The sequence below is a fragment of the Chelonia mydas genome, chromosome 11, assembly GCF_015237465.2.
Source record: "Chelonia mydas isolate rCheMyd1 chromosome 11, rCheMyd1.pri.v2, whole genome shotgun sequence".
Lineage (NCBI taxonomy): Eukaryota > Metazoa > Chordata > Testudines > Cheloniidae > Chelonia > Chelonia mydas.
The window spans coordinates 21,254,894-21,278,728 of NC_051251.2; the positions used below are offsets into that span (position 1 = coordinate 21,254,894).

General features: G+C 40.3%; 1 protein-coding gene and 1 long non-coding RNA gene across 3 annotated transcripts in view; one reads left to right on the forward strand and one right to left on the reverse strand.

Moving 5' to 3' along the window:
* The window catches only part of LRP1B (LDL receptor related protein 1B), a 1,293,242-nt gene that overhangs the window by 342,331 nt on the left and 927,076 nt on the right, over positions 1 to 23,835 (reverse strand).
* Positions 8,093 to 23,224, forward strand: LOC122462329. Of its 2 annotated transcripts, none has more exons than XR_006284812.1 (4): positions 8,093 to 8,551; positions 15,733 to 15,781; positions 22,180 to 22,239; positions 22,873 to 23,224. It is a non-coding gene; the product is annotated as an uncharacterized LOC122462329 (long non-coding RNA). The 2 variants fall into 2 exon arrangements; XR_006284813.1 differs by having other exon boundaries at positions 22,923 to 23,224.

Genomic DNA, 23,835 nt, shown 5'->3' on the forward strand with positions numbered 1-23,835 from the left:
ATGATAGTTATATGAGATCTGTGTTAATCAAGTATTGATAAAAATATTATTGATGTAAAATGCAGAGTATTTTTTATTTGATAAGTGGTCAGTATTAAGTGAATGAATAAATATTAATTATTAAATTAGAATAAATGGAGTAAATTGTATATTTGTTGGTACTTTTTTTTTTAAGTCACAGCAAGTTAAATAAGTATGGATTGGATGAATGGTGGATAGAAAGCTGGCTAGATCATCAGGCTTAACTGGTAGTGACAACGGCTTGATATCTAGTTGGCAGCCAGTATCAACGAGACTGCCCCAGGGGTCGGTCCTGGGGCTGGTTTTGTTCAACATCTTCATTAATGATCTGGATGATGGGATGGATTGCACCCTCAGCAAGTTCACGGATGACTCTAAACTGGGGGGAAGAGGTAGATATGCTGGCGAGTAGGAATAGGATCCAGAGTGACTTAGAGAAATTGGAGGATTGGGCTAAAAGAAATCTGATCATGTTCAAGAAGGACAAGTGCAGAGTCCTGTACATAGGATGGAAGAATCCCATGCACTGCTTCAGGCGGGGACCAACTGGCTTAGCAGCAGTTCTGCAGAAAAGGGGATTACAGTGGACGAGAAGCTGGATATGAATCAACAGTGTGCCCTCGTTGCCAAGAAGGTGAACGGCATATTGGGCAGCATTAGTAGAAGCGTTGCCAGCAGATCGAGGGAAGTGATTGTTCCCCTCTATTCAGCACTGGTGAGGCACATCTGGAGTACTGTGTCCAGTTTTGGGACCCTACTACAGACAGGATGGTGGACAAATTGGAGAGAGTCCAGTGGAGGGCAACAAAAATTATTAGGGGGCTAGGGCACATGACTTATGAGGAGAAGCTGAGGGAACTAGACTTATTTAGTCTGCAGAAGAGAAGAGTGAGGGGGGATTTGATCACAGCCTTCAACTACCAGAAGGGGGGGGTTGCAAAGAGAATGGAGCTAGGCTGTTCTCAGTGATGGCAGATGACAGAACAAGGAGCAACGGTCTCAAGTTGTAGTGGGGGATGTCTAGGTTGGATATTAGGGAAAAGTATTTCATTGGAGGGTGGTGAAGCATTGGAATGGGTTATGTCGAGAGGTGGTGGAATCTCCATCATTAGAGGTTTTTAAGGCCTGGCTTCACAAGCCCTGGCTGGGATGATTTAGTTGGGGTTGGTCCTGCTTTGAGCAGGGGGTTGGATTAGATGACCTCCTGAGGTCTCTTTCAATCCTAATCTTCTATAATTCTATGATTATTCTTTCATCTTTAGGATACAGATAGCAGCCCAAAATTCAAGTAAGTCAATATTATAGTGACCCGGAGGTATTGCCAGTATCACATGGGGAGACAGATTGTCTATGGATCAGCCAGGTCCCAAACCATTTAATGTTTTGCATATAAAAAGTAAAACCTTCAACTCCACTTTGAAATTATCAGGAACACTGGTGTTCCAATGATTAGCCACTACAAGACTGTAATGAATTTGTGCTATATTAATTTACCATACACATGTTAAGGATTATTCCATAGCACAACCATATTTTCTGTTGAAAGTAATTGATCAGTTATTCACTCATTTTGAAATATGCGAGAAAATATGTTGTTAGTTCAATGAACACTGCAATTTGGGGAGTCAAACCCAAAATCTTTCATATGATGAAAATCAGGGGATTTGTTGTTTACTATCAGTTTCATATATTCACACTACCTTATACTGTTTTGAGTTAGTAAAGCACACAGAAACTGGAAATGAAAAGAAATGCATTTATTTCACTGACACATTAAATTAAAACATTGATGGCATTAGATGCCTGCAGCACTGGTTAAATTTATTCTACCCATGAAGCAACAGTTTATGATTTTCAAATGAATAGCACACTTAAACGAAGGGAACATTAATACAATATGATATTAATATACAAATCCTCACATTATTCACCTGCCACTGACATTCTGAATTAAATCAGTAATGGGGTGTATAACTGATTAAATATCTACACAACAGAAAGCAACAGCTTATGATTTACAAAGGCAATGGTAGAGTGATCACATCATTACGTTGCCAAACACCATCTATCACTTTTACTGAATTTAACGAAGATGGATTACATTCCTCAGATGAGATGCAACCTATAAATATTGTCATTCTGATCTTCATCTGACTTTCCTAGAGAACGGACAAGCAACAAATCAATTATTGAAGAACACCTATTAGGATCCCTTGTTATTCAGCGTATGTGTGTGCGTGTGGGAGGGGAGAATATTGCTGAAACTATCTAATGACTAACTTCTGAGATTTGGTAATGCGTCTCACTATTTCTGAGCAAAGTAAGTTTCTAGCTCATTTCTTTTAATTTTAAAATTCTGCAGGAAGATTAAATTAAAAACATTACCAGTTTTTGTACTTTGACTAGGGCTGGGTTGGATCAACAAACCTTTTTGCATTAATTCCACCTTCTAAGCCACCTCAATTTGTTCAAACACACCTCAATTTGTTCAAACACACAGCAAATTATAAGGCAGGAAACAATAATGTTCCACTATATAATGTAAAATATGGTTTTGTAAATACTGAAAGAGAGTAAATGTCATAACAACAACGAGCACAAATAGCACACTTACACCAAAACTTCTGGAGATGTTTTAAAAGTACCTACCATTAAGCACCTGCTTGACTCCTTATTTACTGTACTCTCTCATTTGGCTTTCACAATTTACTTTTTTCGAAACAGTCTGTCAATTGCTTGAATGGCCCAATCACAGGAGATCAGACTGTTTTCTGATTATGCAAGCAGATTATTTTATTGTAATAGATAACAGGCAGTCACTATTTGACGTCTGAGGTGAAGATTATGCCTCAAAGGCAATACAACATCTGAGAGATGGCTTAAAATTTCACACATATTACCTATTTCACAATCAGAACTTTAATTCATTCTTTACCCTTCCATTATGCTCCTCAGGTAGCCATAAGGCAAGAAGTCATTCTTGGCAGAAAGTAAAATTATTAAGAGAGAACAATAAACTGTAATAAAAGAATGAATAGATAGCATTTTGTTTTTGAAACTAGAGGCTGATTTGATTGTTTAATTGCTTCTCTCAGCAATGAGCTGCAAAATGAGCCCATCTTATTCAGAATATTTTTAAAACCCAGATTATCTCAAATTTGGCACAACCAAATTTAATTAGCATGTACTAACTACACCACTTTTGTTTTGCCTATGAAAAATTCAGGCAGACATGATGTCATACGGACTAAGTTTGTGTATGTGATTTCTAGAGCTATGTAATATGACACCATTTGATATGCCATGTTACATTAAAACTCCTTCAAATGCTGCTGTAGTAAACTTTCTGATCATACATAATAAACATAGCCTTCAGGGTTCTGCATAGCAACAACCAGCTTATTTTCAGTAGCTACACTTCATGTTACTTCAAGGAGTGAATAATTCTAAAACCCAGGGGAGCAACTTGTTCACAAATTCTGTATCTTTTATTCAGTGCAATCGTATTTAAGATAAATATATAAACACTGATGTGACAATGTCTCTTTTGGCACATGGCAAAAAAGAAAGTTAAAGGCTAATGGCCAGTTTACCCATTTTTATTCATATAAAGGTGATGTTTTAACATAACCATAAAATATTTTATTGGCCAAATTATGCCTCTTCAGAGGCACTGATGTAAAAAATGGGGGAATGTACTGTACCATAGTGACAGTGCCTGGAGGGAATTGTACCTTTATAAGGTATGATACCTATACAGCCACTGGAGGAGCATGGTGAGAGGTTACTCTTGCTATATTTTTATTCCCCACAATTCTGATTCCTGGTATGTAAGAGAGGGTTAGGTCAACTAGCAGTACCAGCAGTGCTGACCAGATTCTACCCAAACATGGTTTCTCCTTGTACAGGTGTGCTGAAGGGGAAGGGCAAACATTTCATTTACACTGTATTTGAACCATCAGGCTACTGATGATTTTGATGCTTTCTTCTCCTTTACTTTGGCATTATACAGTATAAGGAAGGCATTTAAATATGGATGGTTATCTTTTAGTTAGATTTTTAATTGCCCTGCATGTATATATCCTTTGCTACTCCTCTTTTAGACTGACTGAGTTAGGGCAGAAGGAAAGAACAACAATTTCTTGTGAGCAAAGCAAAGCAGAATTGATTTTAGGGATATATCAGGATTCAGGCAAAACAACCCCTTGTCTTCACAGCATGTATCATACTGACATTTCATATAAAGTGCTTAATGGTCAGATCAGAAGTAATGACCACTCTAAAGTCAATCTAAATGGAAATTAAACAGATGCCATAGGAGAAGGGCCCAAAGAGTGGTCTTCTGAGAACTTCTCGGAGTAGACTTCATGGAACTACTCTGTATATCTTCTGAGAGTTGATTAGGGTTATTGTTTTGCAGGATTCTTTTAATATGGAGAATCAGGGAAATATTTTTAGGATTGTCTATTTTTATAAATGGTTGCAATGATAATGCTTAACACTGCAAAAAGATGTCTAAGGCCTAGAAGTATGACCTCTTGGATAAATGCTAATAGGTGACAAATTTCAGTTGATCTGGATTTAATTTCATTTTCTGAGCTCTAGTGACTAAATCTGGCCCAGATTCTAGTTCTCATATGCAGTAGAGCTTTTCCTCAGTGCTATCATGCTAAGTACTATTGTTTCCTTTTACCAGCAGTATGCTAAGTCAACACAGTCTTGGCTCTAGATGGATAAGGAATCCTTATACTAATGGGTGATTCAAGTTGCGGAGGTGAAGCCAGAATTTGCAAGGCCAGAATGGAATCACTAGGATTACTTGTGCCTTATCCTGGTTAATTTTCCCCAGAGTCTGTGACAGCAGAGGAAAAGGATTCAGGATTCCTGAAGATCAGGCTTGGGACAGTACAATTTCCTTCAATCTGATGACTTTTACTCTCTCTTTGACTGTCTATTAGATGAAAGACACTTTTTGACCTTCCTTATAAGCATGGCTTTATTCAGCAACACTTCACAAAGTTTTCTTCTTGAAGACACCATCAGGTACTTTGCCGAATCAGGTACTTTCTTCTGCTTGATCCAAAGGTGTCCACCTACAACACTGTTGGATGCCACAGATCTGGCTGCAAGGGTTAGTGCAGGGAAAGAACCATATGATATAAAATCTGCAGCAATGGAGAGTTTTATAATTTTGGTTTTCTTGGGAAGGCTGTCAAACAGGGGGTCTGTGTGGACTAGTGTGGCCCAGGCAAAACATGTAGATGTGGACAAAGCCTGGAGCCAAAGGGCAGCAGATGTAGCTTAATAATTCTTCTAGAAGGCTGATTCCACTCTTCAGTCCATTGCTTTTATTTAAGAAGGAACACTTCAAAAATGATTACGGGACTGGAACACATGAGTTATGAGGAGCGGCTGAGGGAACTAGGATTGTTTAGTCTATGGAAGAGAAGAATGAGGGGGGATTTGATAGCTGCTTTCAACTACCTGAAAGGGGGCTCAAAGAGGATGGATCTAGACTGTTCTCAGTGGTAGCAGATGACAGAACGAGGAGTAATGGTCTCAAGTTGCAGTGGGGGAGGTTTAGGGTGGATACTAGGAAAATCTTTTTCACTAGGAGGGTGGTGAAACACTGGAATGCGTTACCTAGGGAGGTGGTGGAATCCCCTTCCCTAGAAGTTTTTAAGGTCAGGCTTGACAAAGCCCTGGCGGGGATGATTTAGTTGGGATTGGTCCTGCTCTGGGCAGGGGGTTGGACTAGATGGCCTCCAGAGGTCCCTTCCAACTCTGTTATTCTATGATTCTATGCTGGTATGGTTGTGTCCTTGACCTGGGGAGCTAAAAAAGATTCCACATTAGAGAAACTGATGTAATCCATGATGAATTTAAGGACTGAATAAAAGTTTTGTGCCAGCCTGGATAATGTCTGAAGTTTGTTGTGGTGACCCTATTAGGGTTTAATAATTTTGTTTAAAGCAAAGAGAATGGAAAGGCAGAGTTCTTTTTTGGGGGAAAGGAAGTGCATCAGGAACAACACAGGCCAACAGCTAAGGACACTTCCAAGAGCGTATACACTTTCCACTGCCAAGGAACATATTGAGAACTTTTCAGGATCCCAAGAAGTGACTCTCAAAGTTGTATTTAGCCCTCAATGGCACTCCAAATAAAGGGGAGGCAAACAAGCATAAGCACAGAGCCCCTCCCTGCCACAGTGAAGTGACCATTTCATATTGCAACCTATTAACATTGAAATGTTCCAAGGATTCTACTTACAAAAAATAAATCTAAACCAGTGTAACACTCCCCTCAACAAAAATACATATTTTACTCTTATGTCTCAGTATATTTAATTGTATAGCTTTTGCATGATTTGATATAGTCATTAGTCATGTTTTAAAAGTGTGGAGTGCCTAGGCTAAAACTAAGGATTCTGTCTTACCTTTTTTTTTAAAATGTTTTTAAAGAGGAAAGCTGTTTAGAAGCATTTATTTAAAGCATATGCTTAGCAGATTATATACATACTAGGCTGCTCTGGAACTTTTCATTTTCTTTAGCGAGTTTTGAAAGTTCATTTAGAAGCTTTGTTCTTTCCTCCTACTGACTTTCCAATTTTCTTCTTCCACTGAGCATATTTTAAAGGCAGATGAGCTCAAAAGACAGCATATGAGAGCAACAGCAACACAACTAAATACTTGGTCTCTGATACCCACAATCACATGAAGAAACAGTCCATACTTTAAAATTTGGGAAACATCAATTTTGAAAAATATTAATATTAAGGCATATTCTAACTCTTTTCTTCTGCTACCTCACTGTACAGAATAGATTCCATATAACAAAGAAACATGAATGTTGCAAAGTAAAGCCCTCAAAAGTCAGAAAGTACACATCCAATCTTTATTCTTCCCTATTGTGCATAGGGATTAAAATAGTCTTATTTTATATCGTCACATACTATCACAGTAAACTTTTGGACATGTTTTCTATTTGTGTATTTAGTGACCATGTTTAACTTTATGGGGCAATAGTCCCCCTGTAACAACAGTTATGGCACTGATGCAAGAATGTATTGCAGAATTCAAACACACCTATTTTAAGTTTTATCTGACATCCAATTGGGATAAATACTTTGGATTGAAAATCAAAATATTTCTATCATGTTCCCTGACACATCTGTAAAATGACAAAAACACCCATCATGAAATGAATGAAGCACTTATAGTATAAATGTGTTATATGGATTAAATGTATTCAGGCACTTTTTCAAAATTATTGCTGTCAGACTTGTCCATGTCTAAATGGTCCAGATTGTTTTTTCTAAATATACTTCAATAACTTACAGATTTTAAAAAGGCATATTTTAATGAACATGGAGATTTACTACATATACCTACTTCATTTGAACAAGATATTTGTTAAACCATTAACTATGTGGTACAAATTTTTCAATTACATGCATGTCTAGAGTAATAGTTTCCTCCTTCTTCCCCAAAATTTCCTTTGCTTGAGACTGACATTGGGCAAGATACAGTCTTCAGTCAGAAACAGTTTTATCCCTGCATAAAAATGCCACCATTAGCAAGTCTAATATCTCATGTCTCTGCAAGGCTAGAAAGAGATTTATAGTATTATAGATCAGAAATTCCAGATTTCCACTAGGATTTGGTCCTAGTCCTGAAGAGGTTAGGAATGTCTGACATTAGATTCTGCATGGACCCATACTGTGAAGGAAGTATACAACAGAGTAAATTGGGGCTTTCCGGAAAACAGTCTGTTGACGTTGTGCATGCGCCTTATGTCCTTGTGTCCCACCTCCACCCAACGATATGTATTTTGATACTATCTTTAATTACATGACTACTATTTTTGCCACAGGACCCCTGCCTCATTCCGTGAAGGAGCAGTGTGATGGGGCATTTGCCCCACACTGGCAGGGAAGGGGTTAATAGAGCTCTAGGGAGGCTGTGCAGGAAGTAGCCAAAAGGAGAGGCTGCAAGGAGCAGCCAATCAGGGCCCAGTGGGCTCATATAAAAGGAACTGCAGGGCCAGAGTCAGCCAGTCGCTGCTTGGAGCTCAGGCAAAGAAGATTGTGTCCTGTGTAGGCTGCAACACTATAGCACCTTAGACAGAGCAGTTCAGGCAGAAACCCAGGGAGTGAAAAAGGAGCTCTGGAAAGGCTGCTAGGGCGGAGTAGAGTGCTGTGGCCATGGAGAAGTAGCCCAGGGAAATGCAGCAGTAGTCGAGGCAAAGGAATGCAGTAGGCAACTGCAGTTCAGAGGGTCCCTGGCTGGGACCTGGAGCAGTGGGTGAACCCAGGTCCCCCACACTCACCACTGGGGAAGTAACTGGACAGTTGACTGCAGATCCCCCAGAAGGGGGGGGAAGCACAGATAGTGACACAGTTGGAGGGCTGTCCCGTGAAAGGAAACTACAGTCCTTGGAGTGACGTGGGTCCGAGAGCAGACGTGATGCACCATTGGGAGAGGGCATACCGACCTGTGGAGCTAATCCTCCAGTAGGAGGTGCCACCATGGTAAGTGGAGCCCATCATGAGCAGTTATTCTATATTTCTTTTTATCCCCTTCATTCAATGTATGGCCCCAGGTCTTATTTACCCCAACACATTCAAACTCTTCACTCAATAGGAATTATAATTTTCCTCCTGGGAATTTCTATGATGCTCTCACTATCATATCTGTGTGCTTCACAAACATTAATGAACTGATCTTCATCACAGATGATCATCACCAATTTATAGATGGGGACTGAGACACAGAGATTAAGGGGAAAATTGGCAAAAGTGTCCAAAAATTTTGGGAGACCAATTTGACAAACATTGATTCTGATTTGCTAGAATATCTAGCATTTTATAACACTTTAAATGATCAAATCACAACACCAATTGACTTCAATTGCAGTCATGAAGGCTCAGCACTTCTGCAAATCTGGCCCCAGCTATGTCATGGATGGGTACTCAGAAAATAAGGGATGCATGATTAGGGGCCCACTGTGAAGACTTTGGTTTGAATGACTTTCACAGTATCATACAGGCACTCTGTAGAAGAGAAAGGGATATAATCCAATTCTCCAGAATGACATTCAATATCCTTAACCATCCTTTCCCTTTCTGCTATCACCCTACCTCTTTCACTGGACACCTTCTAACTTCTGCAAGAATCCTATACACAACAACCTCCTTCACTACACAACCCTTATTCATTCCCACAGCACTGTCAATCCTGTGACTAGAACGAGGGAGAGATCTTGTGGAAAAAATACTCTGTGACCATATAATTAAAGACCATATCATAATGCAGACATACCAGGAAGCCAATTTAAGGTTGCACGTGCAGTTCCTAATTTTGAATGCTTGACTTTGCAACCTTAATCTTTTAACTTTTTGTCTCTAAATGTAGGTTAGCATCTAAATCAGATGCTCATAATTTAGGACAGCCTAAAATGTTTACTCACGTAGATTTTTAGATGCAATTTCCTATTAAAATAATCCTAATAAAAGAAAACAGAAATCCCATCACATGCAACCCTATTGCCTCAACCCACAACTTGGGTCGTCAGCAGGGTTGGGACCTTTAGATTCACTGCACAGACCTTCACTACTTAAGCGAACAAAGTAACTGGTAGCAGTTGAATATGTTGATCAGGCAAGAGGGGGATGAGACACACTTTAGCAGTGAGTTTCACAGTTGTTTGTTGAGAGCAGAGGAATGCAGACTCAGGAATCCTAGGTTCAATTCCATGTTCCACAAGGGAATGTGCTTTAGTGGTTCTATCCCCATCCCACCCCAGCCCGCTTTTAATATAGGGAATAATAATGTACAGATGCATGAATGTACAGATGCAACTCCAGGCAGCAACTTTCCATCTCTTAAAGATGGAGCAGTTCTCAAATATGTAGTGGAGGCTGCCTTAGATTTGATTGAATATGCTCTGAAAAACATTGGTGCTGAAATCTCTGGTAGTTCATAACAGTAAGGAGAAATTAATCCACATGAATAATTTCTGCATGGAGACTAATACCTAGTATTATCCATACAATGCTTATTATCATCTATCTATATGTGCTACAAACATGGAATCTTGTTCAGATACAGCCCTCTTAAAATCAAGACAGTATTGCCTTCTCTCCTCTGATAATAAATGGCCTTGAGGGAAAATATAGGTAAGTTGATGGACTGGTTTAAGTACAAGTCAAAAACCACCTTTGATACAGATTTGGTGTGTGGGTAAAGGATCACCTTATCTCTAGGAACACTGTGTGACATCTTAAGTCAGCCATTTATGCCTGGCTCATGCACACTTTCCAAGCTAAAGTGATTACCACCAGAATGCTATCTTCAATGAGATTTGGTGGAGGAAACATTTTAAAAATGTCCCAAACAATTAATTCATTAAATTGATGAACACTACATTTAAATCCCAAGACAGAGTGAAAAGGAAGAAATATGTGAAGTAGGCCATTTTAAAAACTCTCATCAGTATAGAACTGGAGAACACAGTAGTCATAACTTGACAGTTGTCTTACGATTTAACTGGAGCCTGAAAAGTTCGTCATATATCCATGAGGACTATAACTATGCAGGTAATGTCCTCCTCTGCTTCTCAAGCATTAGAGCTCATTCCTTTCAAGGCTTGGACTCTACAGGCTGAATGAGAGTCTTTATCTCTTAAGTGAGATTTAACAGGCTCTCGCTAGAAGTCTGTGCATACTGTGGCAGAGCTCCGACCTTGTCCCTGTGGGTCCCGTGCTTCCAGGCAGTTTATGCTGCTTCAGAGGCTCACTGCAACCCTCCACATAGCCCTTCTCTCTCTAGGGCCAGGGATACAGTCTGCTGAGCCCTTTTCATCGTAAGCCAGCAAGGAGGTTGGTGAGAGAGCTCCCAGTCTCTGTTGCTCCTATGGCCTCATACCAAAACCGTTTAGCCTCCTGTCCTGACAGGGGCCTGTTTTCTCCTCCCAGGAGGTGTTTCTGTAGTGGTGGGTTGGGGGAACCCAGGCCCGCCCTCTACTCCAGGTTCCAGCTCAGGGGCCCTCATGGTAGCAGCTGTTGGCAGCCAACCTTTCACTGCCAGAGTTGCTACATTTCCCTGGGCCACTTCCCCACAGCTCTCCTGCTTCTCCCTTCTTTTCCCTTACCAATGACTTGAGGGTGTCTTCATTAACCAGCCCTTCAGCCACACTTCCTCTCCCCTGGCTCTCCTCTGCCTGACTTCTTTTATATTATCAGAAGGGCCTTAATTAGAGTCAGGTGGTCACATTAGCTTAATGGCCTCACCTGACTCTTTGCAGGTTAATTGGACTCAGGTGTTCTCATTAACCTGGAGTAGCTCCTGCTCTGGTCAGTCAGGGAACAGAAAACTGTTAATCTAGTGGCCAGTATATCTCCCTTCTGCTACTCTGCTGTACCTCTGGGTGGCATCCACTGACTCCCTTGACGCCTTTGAGGAGCAGTGGGCTCTGTCCGGGGTCCTCTGCTCGGTGTCCCCGTCCGGTTCCCTTCGTTTGACCCTTTAACCGCACTCCCGTCCCTGTTGTTCATTAGTTGTCCCCCGTAATTACTTGGTTTTCCAGGTGCTGTGGACCCCCCCCTTAGGCTGGGGGGGGATCCTTTAGCAGTGGGGGGGCTTTGCCCACCCACTTCCTGGATCCCAATAAGGCTACTCTGCTGTACTTCTGGGCGGCATCCACTGACTCCCTTGAGGCTTTTGAGGAGCAGTGGGCGCTGTCTGGGGTTCTCTGCTTGGTGTCCCCGTCCAGTTCCCTTCGTTTGACCCTGTGACCGCACTCCTGTCCCTGTTGTTCATTAGTTGTCCCCCGTAATTAATTGGTTTTCCAGGTCCTGTGGACCCCCCCTTAGGCTGGGGGGGGATCCTTTAGCAGTGGGCGGGCTTTGCCCGTCCACTTCCTGGATCCCAATAAGGCTACTCTGCTGTACCCAACTGGCCTAGGTCTATCACAATACCTTTACCCAGTGCTGTAGGAAAGACTATGAGAGTTTTTAGTGTTTAATTCATTTGCAGAATACTTAGTTGCAGTTAACCAGGATCCACACTTTATAACCTTTCAACATATATTGCCATGAAGTCTAGGGTTCAGGATTTTAGATATAGATTTTAGATATAGATATAGTCTGTATTTCAAGGGGGAAACTCTTGCAGGAGGGGAAGAAAAGAGGAAAAGAACAGATGTCTGCAGAGAACCCACGAACCTGAAAGCACACCTGTAATCTGTCACAGTTCAAAGAGTCAATTTAGTAATTTAGCTTTACCTGGTAATTCATTGGTTAGCAAATGGCCATGTGCAAGTACGACTCTGGACAGGAAAGTCCCGGTCCATGACATATTACTGATAAACAATAATACAGAAAATTCAATAAGGTACAGAACTGAAAACCTATGTGACAAACTAATTCAAATATCCAAACATCTATTGAAGAAAATCACTCCAGGTACATACAACTATAGCAAACATTTTACATTTGTTTTCAGAGTTCAGACAATAGCAATATGATTAAATAGCACACACAATATTAGCACACATATCAGGATATCAAGAGATATTCCCTTCAAAATTCCATGACTCAGCTCTGAAACAAGTGACTTTTTAAAATGGAGTGAGGGCTAGTCAAGTAAATAGATCTGAATTTTAAGTTGAAATATCTACTGTATTTCAAATGATTCAGCAAACAGATGTTATGGTCCAGAATGTGGCTCTTCAAATAGCATAATAGTTTTGGAAAACAAACGAAAGCATGAAAACATAAAAGATACAATTTAAAACAAGTTTAAAGTGTCTATCTACACAGAGAAATGACTTTTTAAGAGGAAACTACTGCTTCTGCCCAAACGTTGTATAATGTTAACTGTTAATCTTTTTAGGCCAACTGAAGATCTATTCAAGAAAAAAATCAATACAATTTTATAATCAAAAAGTTTTGACTTCTATTATAAATGTTTTTCTTCAATAAGCAGTGCCAGACATTTAGAGGCAAGGGGGGAATAATCTAATAAAAGAATATTGTATATCCGTAGAAGTCTGTTAACATGGAACCTAAACACACATTAGAAAACTACAGCCTTTACCAAAAAATAAGTTTGTCCATCACTATTTTTAAGACCAGTTTTGAATATTGTAACTTGCTGGCAAGTTATAGAATACTTTAAATATGTAACAATTTACATAGCTGTAAATATGCTGCATCCTGAAGACAGTTCTGCTGGTAAAGTCATCACAGCAGCAGATTAAATATTATGTCAGACAATGATGATTGCCAAACAAGTAAATAAAATACTCAGCTCATATCCCTGAAAGAAAATTGATTTGGTTGGAAAAGTCCACAATATCTTAAGTGCATTAAGGGTGAGATTTTCAAAAAATGTTCAGTGTTTACCCAACTTTGCCCCTACTGAAATTGATAGAAGTCCTGCTATTGATTGCTATGGAAACAGGCCAACATGGAACAGTTTTGAAAGTCCTTTCATAAAATGTTCCTCTCAACTTTATATTTAGTCTTTGTGCTATCACATTTAGCTTTTTAAATTTTCTGTACACTTTTATTTTCTTAAAAAACTCCTATGATTTCCAAAACAGTCACTAAAAATTACATGAAAATAAAAGTAGCACCATACGTATGGAATAGAAAAAATACAAACACATCTCTGGAAAACATGGATTGTCCAAAGGATATTGGCCGGATAACCCACCTTTGTAGAAAAACCTGCAGGAGGCAGCCTGGGCAAGAAATCTCCATGAAGATTCACCTTGTACAGTTTTCCCTAGATTTTCACCAGTGACGATGTTACATTTTTTGTGGAATGAGCTGAGGCTTGCAGCCATCAAAATAAATAGATTTTGGCCTGCCACCTCCCACATGTGTAGATTCTGGACACAGCTGATTGAGGCATCTAATACCCCTTCTATACAGGAACAGGAAGATCTGTATTTTCAGGGCCATCCGTTCATGATGGATCTGGGAGTTACAATCCAGCCAAATAACAGCTATAAACAAGGTAACGTATAGTCTATTCCCATGTTAACAGTTTTTGACTATTAAGTTGCACACTAATCATTCTCAATAGTGGCATCAAGAAACAAAATAGGTGATAGCTATAATATTATATGTGATAGTGATTTTGCTTTTTGGATAACACTATTGAGACTGCAATTACATATTGTATTTTTCACTACTTACCTGTGTTTACTGGATCCAAAATATATGTTTGCAACTACCAGTTAAATTACCAAACAAAAGAGACAAACTTTTAAAGTGTTTATTTAAGAGAAAGCTCAAAAACCTGAGGAGAACCTATAAAATAGATCAAATGTAATGGTCCATAAGAGAAACAGTAACTTAAATACTTTTTGGACAGTTAAATTGGGTGGATTTAGTTAGAAAGAATAGTAGCACACACTGGAAAACCCTTAATGCATGCTGACAGTGGAGAGTTTTGCAGTACATCACAGGGTCTGCCACTTTATATTAGGAGTAAATGGATTTTTTTCTCTTATAAATGCTAGCACTTACAGTTCAAAACAGAGGCAGTGTTTCTACACAAAACACTTCATTTTATACTGTAAAAGATGTGGCATTGGCAAAATGCATCAATTTCATTGTCCATCTAGGGAAAAGAAACTGCTCAGTCAAGGCACTATTCTACTTCCCAGAATTATTATTATTATTACTACTTTTCCCCCCAACTATTTTTTGCCTTCCCGATCACTTATTCCTTTTTCTCTCTAGCTTTATGACTTATTAATTTTATAGTCTGTGAAACTCCTGAAAAGCTGATTTATCAATCATTTGAGTAGTACTTCCTAACAAGGAAAAAGGTGCACCCTATCTCACCAGAGCTTTAGTTAACAAACTATATAAAGGCAAAACATTTCAGATTTGTAATCTTAAGATAACTCTTTCTTACTATGGTGTGATAATCAAGATTCCCTCTCTGCTAGTCATGGGAGCTGTATATAAAATGATCTTTGTATAAACAGGACAAGTATGAGCAATACAATGGGTACATTTAAGCAAGTTCTTCCTGATTTTGTTTCAGGAGTTGAGGGGGTTCTTAGCAGGGAGATGTGAGATGGTAAGAGAAGTTGAGGGAAATGGGAATACTATAGGGCTGGTGTGTGGAAAGAAATGAGTGAGAGGGTGGCCAAAACTTTGGGACAAAACTGCAAAGGACGTACAAGAAACAGAAGGGTAGAGAAAAGGCAGTTAGGAAGAAACAGGATGCACATCAGGGACTGGCTAGAAGAAATAGGTGGCAAATGGGTTAAAAAGGAGGACTGAACTGGAGAAACACCAGTCAGCCAGGACATGCTACACTGGCTGCCAGATAGCAATGGAGCAAATAATAAAATGTATCTGAGCTTACCTGAAAATCTCCTTTCTTCTATGATGGAAAATTCACCCTGATTTCAGCTTGGGGGCAGTCACTGGCAGCAAGCGAATGCTTTGGATGGAAGAAAGAAAGCCCAGCCCTTGAAGTTCTCACCTTGAAACAGCCATCAAAAGCCAGGATAATTCTATTCTACATTTTTAAATTACAGGTTGTATTAATCTATAGATTGAAAACACAAAACAGTTTATGCTGCTGCAGAATACTGGGATAATTTTGGCTAGCAAAGTAAGATTAAAGCTTTGGATGTCATATTTTATTTCTACCTGACCGTGGATGATCCCTTTGTTTCCAGGATGGGCTAGATCTGTGGACATTCTTACTCAAAGAAAAGAATTTTTCAGGTAAGTTTGGATAACTTTTCCTATTGTTCATTATGTTAAGGTTCTCAGAACTGTTATGATGGGATTTGCACAGCAATGTGCCACCAGGATGGAAAGAAGAATGATCCCAAAAATCTGGAAATCCAAGAAAGAAATATAAATTATATACATTCTGTCATCCTCCTAATAGGGCACTATAACATGGAGAAGAATGCTGCCAAAAATGGCATCCACTGAAGACCGGAGAACCGTCTTATAGAATTTGGTGAATGTAAATATTCACAACCATGTGGCCACCTTGAAGATTTCATTAAAAGAGATATGCAATTTCTCTGGCCACAAGAAAAGGAATGAAGGATCTCAGAAATGCTCCATCTTATTCCTGTAGAAATAGCTGATTTACATGTCTTCCTACTTTTGCACCTGGACTAGGTAACACAGATATTAACTTTGGATGTACAGAAAATTTGTTGTATGCTTATTGTATAACATGAGGAGGTTTCAAACCTTGAGTGTGCAAATGCTTGGGATGAAGGAAGAACATTTTGTGCATTCGGTGACCAAAAAAATGAATTTTCCTTGGAAACAAAAGCTATTTAAGGGCAACATTGCATAAATGAATGACACAATATAGGGTCTCATCAGAGAGAGCTCCCAACTTTGAAAACTCATCTGATGGAGGTAGAAACTATTTGGAAATCACTATGATGAACAGGAAAATTATAATGATACCTCCTATAGAGGTTAAAAACTGATAGCATTAAGGATCAAATGAGGTTGTAAAGTTCTGTTTTATTACTTTGTGGGGAAGGAATCAGGATAGTTGCCCTAAGACAGGGCTTAATGATGGCATGTGAAGAAAAGCTTTTCTTGAACATACTGAGAACTTATGATAATGGGCAGACTTGACCTTTGAGTTTGTACTCTTGTACTCATATTAAGGCATTCCTGGAGGAACTCAGGGCTATGTTTCATTCACTAAAATGGGAGATCAATCTCTAGAACTTGCATAGGCAAGTGAAAAATCTGTTTGCTGACTTTTTTTTTTCCCTTGGTCCAGCAGACTATTAATCACTTTTTAATTAGATGACTTCTTTCAAATACAAGACAGATAGGTTTCTTCACCAAATAGTCACCAAACTGAGAAGAGGTGATACCATTTTAGATTTAGTATTGGTAAGTAGCAACGATCTCACCAAAGAACTGGTGGTAGAGGGTTCGAGTGATCATGAGTTAATTCAGTTTATACGAATGGAAGGATAAATAAAACTGTTCTGCAGCTTGGGTCCTTGATTTTAAAAGGGCAAACTTTTAAAAAATAAGGGAAGTAGACGAGACTAAAGAACTGAATCATCTGAATGTGGAGGAAGCTTGGAATTACTTTAAGTCAAAGTTGTATAAAATATCTGAAGCCTTCATCCCAAGCAAGGAGAAAAAAATGTAGGGAAGGTTTGCAGACCAAACTGGATGAACAAACATCTCAAATAGATTAAGAAAAAGCAGAAAGCCTACAAGGAATGAAAGAAGGGATGACTCAGCAAGGAAAGCTATCTCTTGGAGGCAGGGCTGGCTCCAGCATTTTTGCCGCCCCAAGCGACAAAACAAAACAAAACAAAAAACCTTGCCGCTGAACACGGAGGTGGAGTGATGGTGTGGCCGCCAGCAACTGAAGAAGAGTCGCGTCCCCGCCGCCAAATTGCTGCTGAGTGCGAAACGCGCTGTGACAGAGCGGCTGCCGAATTCCCGCCGCCGCCACTGCCGAGGGCGGATTGCCCCAGAGCCCAACCTCCTGCTGCCCCTTTATATTTGCTGCCCCAGACACCTGCTTGGTTCGCTGGTGCCTGGAACCAGCCCTGCTTGGAGGTGAGAAAGTGTAAGAAAAAGGTGAGACCTGTCAAAAGCCAAGCAGAGCTGGTCCTTGCAAAGGATATTAAAACCAATAGTAAAAGGTTCTTTACCCATATAACTAAAAAGAAAACAAAGAAAGATGTGGGACTATTATACTGCTAACCACTAACAGAGCCGGCTCTAGGCACCAGCAAAGCAAGCAGGTGCTTGGGGCGGCACATTTGCAGTGGCGGCATTCGGGCCTTTTTTTTTTTTTTTTTTTTGCTTGGGGGCCAGCCCTGCAGACGCTCACCCAGGTAGATGCTGTCCCAGCCCCCAAGCTGATGCCGAAGTCCAGATGGAAGAGCCGCAGCGGGTGGCTAAAGCTGGCCCCGGGACTGGGTTCCAGCAGCAGCAGTACAGGGGGCACCCTGGGACCACTGTGGTTTGTGCCACCAGCCGCAGCCGAGCCATCCAGCGGGCTCTGACAGGTGCTGCGGCAGGGCGGCCAGGAGCAGCAGTGAGTCCATAGAGGGGACTGGTGCCTGGGGCGCTGCTGTGTGGGCTCCGCTCCCTGTCAGCTGCTCCCTCTGGGGCCACCCTGCCCCGGCTCCTCAGCCCCCTGCCAGGGCGTTTCCCCTGGCTCTGGCCTCCCGATTCCCAGCCGGTACTGGAGGCAGGAGCCCCAGCTGGAGGGACCCTGGGCTGAGGCGCACCCTGGGAGCCCCGCTGCTTACCCCAACCCTGCCAGCTCCGGACTGGCTGGAGGCAAGGGGGGAACAGGTGGAGTCAGGGGGGGACCCAGAGCTGGGGATGCACGGGGTGCAGGTGGCGTGGGGGAGAGCCCAGGGCTGGGGTGGGGGGCAGCCTACATTTTTTTTTTTTTTTGCTTTGGGTGGCAAAAAACCTAGAGCCGGCCCTGACCACTAAGAATAATCTAGGCATGGCTCAATACCTAAATGAATACTTTGCCTTAGCGTTTAATAAGAATAACAAAGAATTTAAGGACAGTGGCAGGGTGGCTAATGCGAATGAGGATATGACAGTAGAAATTACCACATCCAAGGTGGAAGTCAAACTCAAACAAGTTAAAAGGACCAAATCAGGGGGCCTGGGATAATCTCCATCCATGAACCTCAAAGGAACCGGCACATGCAATTGCAAGCCCAATAGCAAGCATTTTTAATGAATTCATAAGCTCAGGGGTGATACATTATGACTGAAGAATTGCAAATATAGTACTTATATTTAAGGGGGGCAGGGAGAGTGATTCAAGAAACTCCTGGCCTGCCATTTTGACCTCAATTGTATTCAAGGTCTTAGAACAAATTTTGAAAGAGAAGTAGTTAATGATATAGAGGTAAACAGTAATTGGGATAAAATACAAGTTTTAGAAAAAATATACTATGGCAGATCACCATATCTCTTTGAGAAAATAACTGCTTTTCCAGACAAAGGAAATGCAGTTATTTTAATTCTACTGGAATTCAACGCATTTGCTACAGTTCCACATCAGAAATTATTAGTTAAATTGGAGAAGATAGGGATTAATACAAGAATAGAAAGGTGGGTAAGGAAACAGTTAAAGAGGAAATTACAATGGGTCCTACCAGATGGTGAACTATCAGGCTGGAGGGAGATTACTAGTGGAGTTCCTCAGGGATCGGTCTTGGGACCAATTTTATTTAACATTTTCATTAATGACCTTCGCACAAAAAATGACACAAAGTTGGGAGGTATTGCCAATATGGAGGATGAGAATACCACTCAAGAAGATTTGGATGACCTTGAAAACTGGAGTAATAGAAATAGGGTGAAATTTAATAGTGCAAAGTGCAAAGTCATGCACTTAAGGACTAACAGCCACATTTTTTGGCTATAAACTAGGAACGTAGCAGATGGAAACCTGAATATACTGATCAATCATAGGATGATTATGAACAACCAATGTGATGAAAAGAGGCTAATGCAATCCTAGGATGCATCAGGCAAGATATTTCCAGGAGAGATAGGAAAGTGAGACCTCATCTGAAATACCACGTGCAATTCTGGTCTCCCACATTTAAGAAAGATGCATTCAAATGAGAACAGGTAAAGTGGAGGGCTACTAGGATAATCAGAAGAATGGAGAACCAACCTTACTAGAAGAGACTCATGGAGCTTGGCTTGTTTACCCTAACCAAACAAAGTCTCAGAGGATATATGATTGCTCTCTATAAATACATAAGAGGAATAACCACCAGTGAGGAAGAGTTATTTAAGGGTCAATGTTGGCATAAGAATAAACTATCAGAGCAATGAAGTTCTGAAAAAAGCATTCCAGTAGTGGGGGCAAAAAAGCTAACTGGTTTTAAGACTGAACCTTGATAAGTTTATGGAGGGGATGGTTTGATGAGATTGCCTACAATGGCATATGGCCCATCTGCAACTGCTAGGAGAAAATATTTCCAACAGCTGGAGATGAGACACCAGATGGTGAGGGCTCTGAGTTACTATAGAGAATTCTTTCCCAGGTGTCTGGCTGAGGGGTCTCACCCACATGCTCAGGGTCTAACTGATCACCATATATGAGGTTGGGAAGGAATTTTCCCCCAAGTCAGATTGGCAGAGACTCCCTGGTGGTTTTTCGCCTTCCTTTGCATGTGGGGTACAGGTCACTTGCCAGTTTCAACTAGCGTAAATGGTGGATTCCCTTTAACTTGAAGTCTTTAAATCAAGATTTTTGAGGACTTCAGTGACACAGACAGAGGTTATGGGTCTATTACAGGAGTGAACGGATGAGGTTCTGTGGCTTATGTTGTGCAGGAGGTCAAACTAGGTGATCATGATGGTCTTTTTTGGCCTGAAAGTCTATGAGATAAGTTGACACTCTCTGATACTGGATGACAGATTAGACCTTGCAATAGCAGATTTCTGTGAGGTAAAGGCATTGAGAAGTCTGATGCTAAGGAAATGAATCAGGCCTGAGAACTGGCACGATCGGTTTCACTCCTTCCTATCTTCTGTATGCTTGTGGGAACAGAGGAAAGGGTGTAAAGGCTTACAGCAGAGACCTTGGCCTGCTTTGCAAGAGGTTCTCTATCACCTTGGATCACAGGTCCTAAGCGGCTCTTTACTGTTCTTTCCAAAGCAAAGAAGTCAATATTCAGCATAACAAATGAACTAGAAAAAAATGAGGATGTTTTAATATGCAGGCTCTACTTTGTATACTCTAACTTCTGCCTATTCAGCATGCAGGCATTCTGCTCTGCCGAGGAGAGACTGTGGGGATACAGACAGTAGGAACAGAAGCAGCAAAAGCAGGGGCTGCTACACTGGTGGGTAGGAGGTAAACTGGGCCCTCACAGGAGCCACCCTTCCCCCAGTACTCCATTGGACTCAGAACTGTGCAGAGGAGACCCGCTCACACACTGAAGGCACTAGGAGACAGGTGGTTCACCTCAGAAAGGAGACTCTAGCCAGTAGGAACAAAAGTAGCTGAAGCTGGAACGTCTTGGACATTGAGAACTTTCTACATTCTCTCTTCCCTGTGCTGACAGGCTGTTTGCTCCACACTTCTCTCTACCCCTTCCTCACAGGTTTTTCATCTCAATTTCACTCCACAGCTGCCCCTCTTACCTTTTCCCTTGCCATTTCTCCGCATCCCTTCCTTTTCTTCCATTGAGCTTATCCCCTCCTAAGTAAACCTACCCCTAAAAAACACTGTGGAGCTAACATAACATTTACTGCCACTACACTGTTCACTCTGCTTGTGTGTTATTCCCCCATCCTGTATCTGTCTGGTCTGTTTAGATTGTTAGCTCTTCAAGGCAGGGACTATCTACCACTCTGTGTTTGTCCAGTGCCTAGCACAATGGGGCCCCATTCTTGGTTGCCCCTTAGGCACTATCATAATCAACATGATGATAATAATAATAATAGCAGCTGATCACATTTTTCCTAGTTTGTTGATTACAACCCTATCAGTCGTGTTGTTTACCACAACCAGCACAAATATGTGGTCCCTGGAAGGAACAGTACTTTGAAACCTTGATAATCACTGTCAATTGTGGCCAGTTGATAATGTACTCTCTTGTTTTGGGATCATTTCCTGGATTGAATTAAAACCCTGATTATTTCCACCAGGTCTCCTCTGCTTTCTTCACTAATCCCTAAGAAATAAATAAAAAATGATTATTTGTGTCCACTAGTTGAGGGAGTAAAGACTATGGAACCTTGACCTCTGCCTATGGATGTGACAGAGCAAGGTGCAGAAGGGATACTGGAATTATTGGGTAGGTCTCATAGGAGCTCTCATCTGTTTATTAGACCAGTATTCCAATCAGTTCCAGTAAGGACTGGATTTTGGTTTCTATGAAATCACTTGTTTTATTAAAAGTTCTCTAAGATGAAGACTTTCAACCTCATAATATCCATCTCTATCCCCAAGTCTAAAGATGACTTTCCTACTTCTGTATGTCTTGATTCTGTATTTGTCATGAATCCAAAATACTCAAGAAATTGTCAGTTCTATGATTGGTTCTGCTTTCTTTGTGCTGCCTACTGATCAGCTAAATTTTCCTTTGAGTGAATTCCTTCCTTCCTTTTCAAAGGCATTATTAATAAGAACAAGATCCTGGAAGAGACCCTGGGAACACTGGCCAGACTGAAAGGTAATGACTGGAGTTGAAAAAATTATCATCCACATGTAAAGCAGAGGAATAGGTTTTGAGATGTAATATGGTAATACGAAGAGACAAGCCTGTTCAGGTCTACAGAAGACAGAAAGTCTCTCTGTATATTTGTCAGAGTACTTTTTATATTAGTACTCATTAGTTATTTTCCTAAAGAAAGGTTGATTCTTATTGATTGAGAACTATCAACATGTGTTGATTTGCAACTGAATATAGCCTTCACACTAAATTTGGTACTTCTTTTTGTTAACTAGGAGGCTATAATGATAATCATTTTTTAAGCAATCTATTAGCTTAATATATTGATTCAGATTCTTAATTTGTATTATTGTAGGGAAAGGTGAATGACATTTCTTATTTATTAGATTTTTTTTATTTAGGAATTGTGTCAAGCTTTCATCAACTGGAATTCAGTTAAAAATGGGGGAAAACAGAAATTTAAAATTGTTTTTATTACTTAAATAAAGCTATTTTACATTAGATACATAAGGGGGAAAAGATTAGTTTATCAAAACAAATTTTGTATTTAAAACTAATTGACTTATTAAACAAAGGAAGTATTATCTGTGGTTAGTGAATTGAACTGATTGTTTCTGTCACTATGTCCTTCAGGTTATAGAACTACAAAATCTCATCCTCTTCAACCTTATTTTCTTCAATAGATTAGAAGAGAGAAAACAAGCTTTCCTTCTTTTTCAACTCCCAATCATTTTTTCAGCTTTGAACTAACTATCATAGAACGGAAATTGTTAAACTGAAATGAAGACAATATTCTCCCTGCACCTGCAAGAGACTACTGCTGTCAAAAACTGGCTTAGCATTTCAACAAACTCTGCTGCTAGGTGCTTAGTTAGTGACTTCCACCAGTTTAGAATTTGACATTTCTAAAAAAAAGTTGGCAACAAACTTGCTGAATTGAATATTATATTTTATTTAAGATTATCTTAACCTGAGTAAATTTAGGGGTTAACGCAGGCTGCCTTAATTCCAAGTATGTTTATTTTTAAAAGAAAATGTATTTTATTTAAATAAAAAATCTAATTTAAAAAAATAAGATTTTATTCATCCCGCCTATGAGTGCTGACATTACCAAGAACTGCTTGAAATTAGGAATGAGACAGGCCTGTACCTCTGACTCTTGCAGAGTTCCAAACAATACAATGTAACCCCATTTTGACCAGTACCTATTTTGAGTAGCTATATGCTCCAAAACTGAAAGGGTGTGGCACCAATCTGGAAGTCTATTCAACTAGGGTTGGGTAGAAATCATGATGATATCTCCAAGGCAGCTGAGGTCATTATGGAGTTCATCTGAATGGCTGCCTCTCCTGCATTTGTTCTAGCTAACAAGTGGTAGTCTCATGTTGTACTTCCTGGACTTCTTCAACTGGCCACATGTCCTGTATTCTTTTAAATCATGTATGACTGGGGCCAGAATTAAAAAATCAACTTATTAGATGACTCCATTATCATCTTGTCTCTCAGTTTTCTCAACAGTTTCCCTCTGGAGTACTAAGAGAACTGGGAGATTTGTCTGGGCATCAACTTTCCCCAAACCCATGAAAACATGCATGG